Source organism: Falco biarmicus, chromosome 6 (genome assembly GCF_023638135.1).
Source record: "Falco biarmicus isolate bFalBia1 chromosome 6, bFalBia1.pri, whole genome shotgun sequence".
NCBI classification, from domain to species: domain Eukaryota; kingdom Metazoa; phylum Chordata; class Aves; order Falconiformes; family Falconidae; genus Falco; species Falco biarmicus.
In genome coordinates, this window is record NC_079293.1 from 21,340,160 (window position 1) to 21,352,768 (window position 12,609).

Sequence of the window (12,609 nt, forward strand, 5' to 3'; positions counted from 1 at the left end):
ATATAAATTTTAAACCTAGGAAATTAATATCAAATAGAAACCAAAGACCTCTTTGTATTTTGGTTTACTAAAACTTTGAGTTTACTTATGCTGCAAAAGAACACAAGTAAAATTTGCTCAAAGAAAAAGATTAGACAGAAATGCAAACAACCAAACAAAAAAATGTCTGAATCATATATTTTTAAAAATAATTTAATATTTTGTCAAGCATAAAAACCCTTATGGACCCCTTAAATCAACAGTTCAGACACCAGACTGGCTTAGCAATGAAATTGTATTGTAAATAACATTAGAAGTAAATTCTAAGTAATTCAGGATTGAAAATATGTATCAACTGAAAAGATGGACATAGGTAACAATGAAAGTAAGTTTATAGATAGAAATTTGTTAAAGGAAACTAAAGCTATCAGAAAAAAAAAAAAAAAAAAAGATCCTTAGGATGATAATGGGATTTCTTTAAAGATGTGAGGAATGAAAGAAATTGAAGTAAGGAAATACTTATTAAGTTCAGTGAATTGAGATGGAGTTAGCAGACAAGAATAATGTAAGTATTTGATACTTATTAGAATTTTTCACTTTGGATTTTGTGATTGGAAAAAGATAATATTAGACATTTAATTCACTTACAGATTATATAGTACTAGCCAGACTTTTTGTAAATAGGAAGGATTTAAGCAATAACTAACAGACATAAATATTTTTAAAAAAATCAGAAACTCACAGAGCTTGTACCTGGTAGTACTGAAGAAATTATCTGAGTAGCCCTTGACCATGAAACAATTTTTAATCTGTCTTGGAAAATAAAGGAAATGCCAGAAGCTTGGAGAAGTGCTATTATTGTGCTAAAATTAATAATAATAACAGTAATAATAATAATAATTAATAATAATAATAATAAAGGACCAAACAAATGACCATTTATCCTAGTCTTAAAATTTGAGGCTAAAAACAGAAATCTGGTTGAGATCCTTATGACAGAAAATAAAAAGGCAAGATAGAGTAAAAATCTTTTCAACGGGTCTTAGAGAGAATGGTTCTTGTCACCCAAATCTCATTTAATACTTGAAAGCCTGATTGATAACATTACTTATGTATTAAATTAAAAAGAGACAACTGATTTAGTAGCACACAATAATTAACAAATAGAAATAGAGAAAATCAGTAATTACACAAGAAGTTGGTTAAGAAATAGCTCTCAAGCAGACAATAGGGAATTATCTGTGAAAAAGGCAATGCTGGAAAAAGTCCATGGGTCTGCTGCTAGGCCTGTTGCTGCTCAACAGTGACATGTAAGTAAGGATAACACTTGTTGCAAAAAATGTAAAGAACTCAAGCAATTGCAGGATGATAAATGATAATGAAAAAAGTCATGGCACAATTTGGTCTGGTTGTTAAGTTGTCTATTTAAATAAAGTGTTTTTAACATAACCTCAAGAATAGTAGAAAATAAGAAATAAGGGCATTGAGGCCATCTTTATGAAATGGATATCAGGTCCTAAAAGAAGTATGTCTGAAAAGGATTTACAAGCATGTTAACTGTGATTAACAGGAATAAGAAGTGATTTTTTGGTCTTACTGCGTATGAAGCTGTATTACATTCTGCACATATTTCTGCAGTTCACGTTGGAAACAAGTTGTTAGAAAAAATTTGAGAGGGTGTACAACAACATACAAATGTGATTTAAGGTCTAGAAGAACTACCTTGAGCAAGAAATTTAATACTGTTTAATCAGAAAGATCAACAGTGTACTACACTACACTCATGGGATTACTAAACTGCCCTTTTATTTAAGGAAAAAAGGCATGACAGAAACCTTAGCAGACTTGAAATTGTAGCCAGACAAATTAAAAGGGAAAATTAGGCACATATATTTATGAGTGAAGAAAATAAACCTGTGAATTAATTTACCAGAACTGATTATTTGTTTGCTATCTCTTCATTCAATCAACTTAACCCTGGACGTTTTCCTGTAAGGTAGGCATTGGTTCTACATTACAGAACTAGTGGTTTCACATTTCAGCTCCTTGTATAAAAGAAGAAAATTAACTCTATCCCAGCTCAGGATAACAAATAAATAAACAAGCAAAAGAAAAATTAACTTAGCCTGGGATCTATAAAACATACGGTACTTAATCTGGCTTTTAGAAGCCTCATTTCCAAGAATCTAAATAATGCATCTGCCACCTCACTCTATTGAGTTGCGTCAATACCACTAAATTTATCACCCTGGCACTGAGGGAGGTTACCACAGATCAGCCCACATCTACACTACAAATCCCTTTTATTTTCCAAAACAACATGACCATATTAACACTAACAGCTGGAAAGGATTACTGGCTTATACCAGTGAAGTGTTTGGGACATTACTAGCTGACCTAGGCCAAAGTATACTGGCGACCATTCTTATGTTCTACAGCAAAAACAAACAAATTTGCATGCTCAGGAATACTTTCTGTTACTGCTATACTTCTAGTATAACTACTGTCATACAAACTTGAGAGGCTCTAAATGCTGAGTTGTTCAAGAATGCTCATCAGAAGGAGCTCTAGTATTATCCTGTTATAAAAGCTAATCACCATTTTATTTGGCACCTGTGATTACAACAGAAGAGATGCTGCACGTTTGATGAACTCCTTCCTTTCAGTGTGTAATAATCATGAGCAGAATGTGTCCAACAGACTGAAGTTTTTGAAATATTTCACAAAACATCATGTACTCAATTTAGAAAGATAACCAAGCTCAGGCATAAGCTAGGTGAGAAACTGTTCATTCTAATGAAGCTTTAAATAAGCCCAAAACCCAAACATGGCCAGCTGAAGCACTCCAAGGGAGGGTTGAGGGGAGATATAGTAAGTCTGTGTCTCCATATTTGTGGCATCTGAGTAGAGGCTGTTGGGGCAATGAAGAGACAATCTTACACTTAGCACATTTCTACTGAACTCCTTTAGTAGCGCTTTCCCTCTATACATCTTGACGATCCCTATAATAGCCACATACCTAAATTAAAACAGTTTAGGAATCTAGCCTGAAAGAAAAGCAATACAATATAACTTGCATCTTGTATCCATACACTTAAATTTCCCACCCTATGAAGAAAACTAGACATTGGGAAGGGTCCCTGTCATTGTTCCCTAGGCTCAATCTAGACACAGTTTAGAAGGCTGGTGAAGAAGAATGCATGCTCCGTCTGGCATTCTGGAGGAAGCTGAGTATTAATCTAGGTCATTAGTTACGGAAAATAAGTTCAGGGAAAGACAAAGGAAATGTGAATCAGAAGAGTTGTGCATAGAGGATGAGTCTTCTATTATTTGTATCAGGGTTTCCACAGGACACAGCAATTTCACTGAGGCGGTGTGGCTATGGACTTCAGGGTTTACCCCATGTAGATACACTTCTACAGCAGTAATCCATATGTGAGCGCACCAATGCACAGACAGCAGACCTGGCTGAATATTTCATAGGCAACACCATGGCAGTAGTATGGCAATGTGATACAGGGCAACCTCCACTTACCTGAAGAGCATTCACCTTTTTCCAGGTGCACTTGAGGTAACACAGAAGCTGGAGCCCTGCTCATACAAAAGGGCTAGCAATATCAAAGAAAATACATTCATGTGTTCTGTCTGTATGTTTCTTTCACAGAGATATATGAAGAGGTGGTCTTGGTCACAAGACGGGATTGACCTGAGGAGTTATTCAGAGACAGGTTGGATGGTCAGCCATTGGCCACATAACTAAAAAGGCTTATGAAGGGACAGAAGGATAAGGCCCTGTTTAGAGTCATCTGGAATTGGAATGATACTCAAGAGAGGTGGCAAGGGGTCAACTGTCAGTCCTGATGGTCTGTGTTGATAAGAGTCGTATGGAAGCCAAGGTGAAGGAGTGAACCAAGAAGCATGAGAACAAGGTTCTTCAGGAATCCTTTGGTTTGGAAGGGCTAGATGAAGAAACTCCAGGAGCTCCTGAATCCTGCAGAGGTATACCTTGGGAACTCTCAAGACTGCCACGTTTACGCTGCTCATCTTGACATTGGTGAGAAAATGTAATGGATAAATAGGAGTTCGCTTCCCTTTATCCCCATCACAGCTATCCTCTTCTGGTGCATGATATTTGGTTTCTGTTTGCTTTCTGAGTATTAAACCTTCTTGTTATCCATACACACCCTCTCAATCCCCTTCTTTTCTTTCTTTTTTTACCCTCCCTTTCCCTGTAACTGACCCTTCAGTTTGCTATGACTTTATAAATAAAATATGTAATTCCTAAGGATTTTTCTTGTGACTTTTCATTTCAGGGAATAACAAAGTCTGGTGAAGGTGGGAAATGCACCTGACTGGTTGGGAGGTGGGTTTCAGACCCTGATTTGGTTTAAGCAAGGGTGAAGAATAAGCAAGAAGATGGGGTCAGTTGAGTCTGCAAATTCTGCTTGCATGAGGAAAGTAAAGGGAAGATGAATAGTTTTATCTATTTGGGGTGTTGATTTGTTGTTTTTAACTACTGCTGTAATTTAACAGGCTTGGTGAACTGTAGCTATCATGTTTGTGAGAGTTGTGACTGAACTAGCTATGTAATCTGAGAGTGGAGAAGATAAGCAGCATCTATCATGCTGGAGACTGTCCTTGGTGTAGGAAGCTCCTAGAGTGGTCCCTCTGGGAGGGAAAAGGATGCTCCCCTTGTTTGTTTGTTTATTTGTTTGTTTGTTTGTTTTGTGAGGAATGAACCACTCAAAGACTTTTACACAACATCTGTGGTCAATATAGCAGGATATCTTGTCCATAAATCTTCCCCAGTTCTACAGAAAGGCCTGTGAATTGAAGGAAATCTAGTCCTTACAGTGGAAATACTGCCTGGAGTCCTGCCCGGGGCGGGGGGGCGGGGGGGGCGTTGAGAATGAACGAAGGGAATTCCAGTCTATGACAGTGAATGCCCTGAATTTTCCCACTTCCTTACCTCCTTCACCCCAGGTCCTGCACAGTGTGAGTAGTTGCACAGCACCCACAGCCTTTCATACGATACAGATTGACAAAGTGATTGATGATTTCTGCACAGTCACTGCTATTCTGATTGCTATTTCTATGTGCTTGCACAGCGAGTAGTCACTGTCAGAGGTAGCATGGATACAGCTCGTGAGGGCAAGCCTCTTCATCTGGTTGCTTGCCTGTGGTAAAGTGGATGACCTGCACAATCTCCCTTAGGAGAGCAGTGCAGTGTGTCTTTAAATACAGAAGTCTCACAGTGACTTGTTACTGTCAGTACTAACCAATTACTTTGGGCTATAGCCCAAGGTTTGCAGCACCTGCTGATGTTGACTCAGGGTTTGGTCCCTGACAGAGGTAATTTTCTTTTCCTGTACTTTCTGTCTGATTTCCAGAATCTGTCCAGTACAGTGTGGTAGTGAGTGGTATCTCTGCTATCTGCCCATCTTTAAGGACAAGAACAGTTCATAGTAGTCACAAGAAGGTATCACAAAGAAAGCATCAAAGGCTGTCTGACATACACACAAATGGAAAAAATAGGCTTCATTTGCATGAGTTGTACCATTGATAGCATAACAATGCAACAGAGACTGCCATCTGAAGAATATGGAGCACAGAACTTCTTTCATATAGTGATAAGCAGTGTGATGTATATTAAAGATGAGTGCATGGCATATCACAGAATCTCAGAATGGCTGAGGTTGGAAGGGACCGCTGAAGGTCATCAGGTCCAACGCCCTGCTCAAGCAGGGTCACCTAAAGCCAATTACCCAGGACCATGTCCAGATGGCTTTTTAATATCTCCAAGGATAAAGAATCCACAACCACTCTGGGAAATCTGTTCCAGTGCTCAGTCAACCTTACAGTGAAGAAGTGTTTCTTGATGTTCAGACAGCACCCTCCTGTGTTTTAGTTTGTGCCTGGTGCTGTCACTGAGCACCACTGAGAAGAGCCTGGTTTCATTTGCACCCTCTCATACACTGATGAGGCTCCCTCTGAGCTTTCTCTTTCCTAGACTAAATGGTCCCAGCTCTCTCAGCATTTCCTCATAGGACAGGTGCTCCAGTCCCTTCAACATCTTTGTGGCCCTTTGCTAGATTCTCTCCAGTACATCCATGTCTCTCTTGTACTGAGGAACCCATAACTGGACACAGTGCTTCAGATGTAGCCTCACCAGTGCTGAATAAAGAGGAAGGATCACCTCCCTCAACCTGCTGGCAACATGCCCCCTGTGGAGAGCCCACAACCTCTCTGGGCTACCTTTTCCAGTGCTCAGTCACCTTCAAAGTAAACAAGCCTTTCCTGATGTTCAGACAGTGCCTCCTCTGTTTCAGTTTATTGCATCTTGCCCTGTCTGTAGCTTCTCTAGGGGATCTTATGGGAGACAGTCTCAAAAGCCTTACTGAATTCAAGGTAGACAGTGTCCACTGCTCTCCCCTCATCTGCCAAGCCAGTAATTTAATCATAGAAGCTTATCAGGTTGGCCAAGCATGACTTCTTCATTGTGACTCCATATTGACTACTCCTGATCACTTTCCCGTCCTTCATGTGCCTGAGAATTTTTTCTGGGATTAGTTATGCCATCTATTAATTGTTCCATCTCTCTAGCTGTTCCACCATTCTGTTTTTACGCGGTCTTAGAAAAAATGTATTAGTAACCTTTCCTTTGGCCTCTCAAGGCCTTAAGCTTTGTCTTTATTTCTACTTTCTTTGAAGTTTAGAAAACAGCGAGAGAATGACAGCCCTTCATTTCCCATGTAGTTCAGTACTGTGTCTTCTCAGTCAGATATGCTTAAGGTTCACCATCTCTACTGTATTTTTCCATATCAATAACCTGATCAATTTAAGTGACATTCACTTACTAAGTTTCATTCAAAGAAAGCATTTATGTGTGTGCACTCATTATCTCTTGTTTTGTCTCCCTCAGACACACGTGTGTGTGTTTACTTTGCGTTTTCTTTAGAGAAAAAATCCAAATATTGTTCCTCCTTCTTGTGACCCCACGTAATAGCTGCAAAACATATACACCAGCAGTAAGGAATTAAAACAAATTTTTTACAGCTCTAAAAACTACCCATTACAAAGGAAATATAGTTTTGCAACTCTTAGCAATATTTTTTTAGTTTTAAGAAATTGCATTTAAAGATAACTTCTTCTATTTGCCTTAAAAAAATTATTAAGCTTAAGTTATCCTTGGAGGAGGTCCATCAAGTAATCTATAGGAAAGTGTATTGTCCCTTTTGCTCCTTCTGGAATTCCTTTTCTATCTTAATTATAATTTTTTTCAAAGTTTATGCCTAATGCCAGGAATGGGATGAGAAATTTTATGCAAAGAAAAACCTGCTTCCTCATAGTCTCTCTTACATTTCTTCAAGTCATGCTTGCTTTTTTTTTTTTTATGAATAATTTCTTTTCAATAAATTTATGTACTACTGCTGTTCCTCATACTCCAACTATTGGCAAAAGGCTTATGCAAGACTTCAGAAACAAGCATAATTTGGGAAAGAGTCAAACCTTTCATGAGCAGGTTATCACTGTGGTTTTACTTACTTAATTTCTTTTAAAAGTAATTAAGTTCTACTTTCATGTAAAGCCAGTGAAAATATTTCCATATCCATACAGGATGTATGTAGTTAAATCCACAGAATGCTAGACTTACTGGTTGGAGGAGATCCCAGAGGCCATCCAATCCAAACTTCAGCTTAAAGCAAGGCCAGTTAGAGCATGCTCAGGGCCATGTCCAGTCAGGTTTTGAATATCTGCAAGAATGGAGATTTCACAGCCTCTCTGGGAAACTGGTTCCAGTGTTATGCTGGTCACCACACTGGGTCAGAATTTCACGTATTCCAACTTATGTCTGTTGTCTCTTGTCCTGCCATTGTAAAGGAGAGTCTGGTTCTGTCTTCTGTACACCCTTCCATTAGTTGATTGTAGATAGCAGATGGGTCTTTAGACTTCTCTTAAGGCTTTCAAGTTTTCCTAGCCTCTCCTCATGTGTGAGATGCTCCAAATAGTTACTGAAAGTAAAACCAAAAGGCTTCACCCTATGCTAATATATAAAACAGTACCAAAGAGCACTGAGGACAAGTTATAGCAGAAATTGTAGCTGTATAGCTGGAAATCAGGTAAGAAAATTCAATTCTGAGTCTAAGAGGGGAAAAGACAGATATATAGCAAGGTTCTTAAGAATTCCTTTCAACAATATTACACTAATTTAGTGTTAACACAAACCCACTTGTAAAATAAGGGTCATTCAGAAGTAATAAGAATTGAAAATACTGTTCCTTGTTCAAAAACATTTCAGGTCTTTAGCTATAGTACCTGTTTTTTCCTTTCCATGTGCATTTAATGGTAGTCTGTTGAATCTATTGCTTCATTTCTCACAGATGTCTTGCAAGTACTATTTTTATAATCAGAAGAAAAGATGATTTTAAAGGTCACATTAAACTGAACCATTAAGCAACACAAACCCAGAAATGTCTAATGTTTAGCTCAGCTGCTGTGTTTCCTTTCAGCTTTTCCATAACTATTTACACTAACAAAATGGTATTGTACAGAACAACATTTTCATGAAATACTGCAGCTGATGAAGACACTGTATGTACTGTTTTCGCAACATATACTAATCACCACAGACTATATAAAAAAAACCTTTCAATTCTAGAAATCTTTAAAGCACAGCTCTCTGCTTTCTTTACTTTTAATTATTTTTAGTCACATTCCATAAGTTTCCATTTTAGGTTCTTTCAGTTTTCACGTGCTCTCTGCTTTGTTATATAAACTCTACATAAAGTTACTAAATTTGGTAGCAGAAATATTTCACTCTCAGTTTTATTCTATCTTTTTTTAGTAATAAAGACTACATGTCTTCACTGCATTTTGGGAAAGTTTTAAAAGAAAGAGGTTACTGTAAAATATTTCATATATACTTACACCCTTCTGGTTTTTAATTAAGTTGATGTAGCTATGCTATGTATGTAGAGCTCTTACACTTACTGTTAAGAATACTAAGTTTTTGCTCTCACAAGACAATTCACTTTGTGTTACGCTTTTCCAACAGATTATTTTCTGTTACTAGCAATGGCTGTGCAGCTAGCTGACATCTTAAGCCAAGCCAGGCATCTCTGACAAGACACAAAAAAGCCTCCATGACTATTATATTGTCAGCTTCCCAGACACTTTAAGCAATTCCTTTTGAGGACTTTTTGACTGTATTTATCTAAAGTCAATTCTTCCTATTTTTTTCTGTAATACACATTCCTTTAGTTTTATGTCACATTTTGAAACATGCCTTGCAATATAGAAATATCAGGCAACTTGATTTACTGCCGAAAGGTCTTCTCTGCAGTTTATTACTAAAGCAAGATTTATATTTTTTCCCCTACCCTAATCATAAGGTTTATATGCTAATGTGTTATGGTTTAACCCCAGCTGGCAGCTAAGTACCACTAAGCAGCTGCTCTTTCACACCTCCTGCCCCCACAGAGGGATGAGGAAGAGAATCGGAAAAAAGGTAATTGAAATAAAGTACAATATAATACTGTCGTGGTTTAACCCCCGCCAGCAACCAAGCACCACGCAGCCGCTTGCTCACTCCCCTGCCCCATCCAGAGGGATGGGAAGGAGGATCAGCAAGGAATGTAAAACTCAAGGGTTGAGATAAGAACAATTTAAATAGGTAAAGCAAAAGCCGCGCACACAAGTAAAGCAAAGCAAGGAATTAATTCACTACTTCCCATGGGCAGGCAGGTGTTCGGCCATCCCCAGGAAAGCAGGGCTCCATCACACATAACGGTTACTCGGGAAGACAAGCCCTAACTCCAAATGTCCCTGCCTTCCCTTCTTCCCCCAGTTTATATACTCAGCATGACATCATAAGGTTTGGAATGCCTCTTTGGCCAGCTTGGGCCACCTGTCCTGGCTGTGTCCCCTCCCAATTTCCCATGCCTCTCCAGCCCTCTCACTGGCAGGGCCCAAGAAACCAAAAAGTCCTTGATTTAGTATAAACATCACCCAGCAACAACTAAAAACATCAGTGTGCTATCAACATTGTTCTCACATCAGAGCCAAAACACAGTACTATACTAACTACCCCAGCTGAAACCAGGACAAATACTAATGCTACCAATGCAATGGAAAGAAAAAGAACAAAAAGAGAAAGAGAAATAAAACTTAGGGGGAAACCCCCCAAAAAAATCAGTGAGGGTTGCTCACCACCTCCTGACTGATGCCCAGCCAGTCCCCGAGCAGTGATCTGCAGGCCCTGGCCAACTCATCCCAGTTTGTATGCTGAGCAAGATGTTCTATGGTATGGAATATTCCTTTGGCCAGTTTGGGCCAGCTGTTGTAGATGTGTCCCCTCCCAGTTTCTTCTCTTTGACTACTTAACAACAACTAAAACCAACAGTGTGTTATCAGCATTATTCTCATCCTAAATCTAAAACATAGCACTGTGCCAGCTACTAGGAAGAAACTTACCTCCCAGCTGAAACCAGGACACAGTGTCATGAGAATGACCCAGAAGCTGTTTTTCATCTTCAAAAAACTTACTGTTCTGTCTATGAAAGTAATATTTTGGAACTGGAAAAAATTTACATTTTCAAGTGTTATTTTGAGGTAGAAACTACTTGCTGTCAGCAGAGATAAAACTAGATTCACACAGAACTCATCCAGCACAAATTTTAACTTAACTAGTGATGTTTTCCTACAAGTCTTAGTCCCACCTCATTTTTATGTCCTCACAATCAAACTGTACTCTGGGTTTGAGATTTGGCCTACTGAGACCAAGAGACTATAATTTATTTTTTTATATGTGGTAAACACTTTCTTCTAGAGACAATGGCAAGGCCCTACCTGTATTTTAATGTAATTCTTACAAATTATTATGTAGACAAAGTAATAGAATTATTGCATCCCATACATTTTCTCAAAATATACTAGCGTGGAAATGCACCTTTGCAGATTTCAGGTGGCATTAGCAGGCCATATCACTCAATCAACAGCTCAAATCCATTGTACTTGTCTACAGCACATATAAAAAGCACAGCATCCTCAATCAAATATTTGCACCTGTTTTGTGGAAAACATACGCTTTTCTAAAGCAGAGGGCAAAAAAGAACCAAACCTCAGATTTTTAAATGGGACCAGTTATTTGCACTATACTTTCTTTTTACAGAACTGGACCTTTAGTTGAAATGATGTTGCTGTCCAGTGTCTGTAATAGTTTCCTATCAAACTTTTTGCTTTATTTTATACACAGCTGATACTTAGGCAAATGTCAAGTTATCTTTCAATGAAAGTTTTCATATGGGATATTTATAAACTCTCCTTATTTAAATTCAAGGATTCATGAACTTATGAACATATGGTGATTTTTCCCCCTTGTCTTTAGTTTCCCACGGAATTTAGAATAAGATTTTTGACACATAGTGAGGAATTTTAATTTTCGTATTTTACAGTCATTTCCATGATTCTTTCATGCCATGTGGTTATAGAAGCATAAGTTTTTATTAAAGGTTTATTTTTGTTTCTTTTCATTTCATCATAGAGAGTTGATATGGAAAACTTATTCTAGCCTAATGTTAGGAAGCATAACTCATTCTAGCTGTGGTATAACAAGGGACAGAAATTTGTGTAAAACAACAACATTGGTTACTTTGTGCATAATTATCTCAGAAACGTGGGGTAGCTGTATGTATGATTTCACCATTGGTAAAAAACAATTTTAATCCCCCCAAAATATAGGAATGCTGTTGCCACCTGCAACAGAAAACTTCACTGTCTTATTCTCAAAAAGGCTTGCTTAGACTTATTTTGGGGTTGTTTATCAGATAACATTGCTTAAATTGTTTTGAAGGCAAGAGTCTTGTATTATTGCAAGGGGGTGTGTGTAAGATTTAAAAAGCTTTTGAAGCAATTGTGTTAGGGAAAACAGTAACGGTGCATATCTTTGTGAACATTTGAAAGTGCTGACACATTGCTTTCATTACTGAATGTGTAATTTAAGACCTAATGGAAATATCAAACTTTTTGCTGCTCTGTCTGTCAATATGTCAACTTCAGAGGCAGTTAGGTCTTACTTTCTTTGTGCTGCAGGAGTACAATTTGAACTTGTGGTTACAGGTGGGTGAACGCTACCTTTAAATCTCATCATTCTGACTCATGCACAGTATTCAAGCTCGTAACTGTGAAATACAAGGAGTCCAAACCCTGGGACTTAAATGCTTTGTAACTTAATACCTTTAGGTGTGAGGTCTAGCTCATATAAACACAGCCTTTAAGCCCTGCCCGAGTGTACATTTCTGTACAAAACAAAGTAAACCCAATCCAAGTAACATCATTTTGATGTGCTCTAAATATTTTAAGCAAATTCTCTCTCATCACTGTCTCATGCCAGTTCAGGACTGGAGCAAGCTTCTGCTTTTATTCTCAGGAGCAGAATTAAGACTCAAAATGGAGTCAAGAGCCAAGGAACTGTATTTGCCTGACAACAGGTTGGCAAATGCAAAAGAGAGAGCAAGCAATAAAGACAGAAAGGAAGGAAAGAAAGAAGGAAAGAATGGAAGAGTTCACAGCAATAACTACCACCCCAGCATTGCGGCATCCCAACAGTCCAATTAGTTTCTAAGTCCAGTG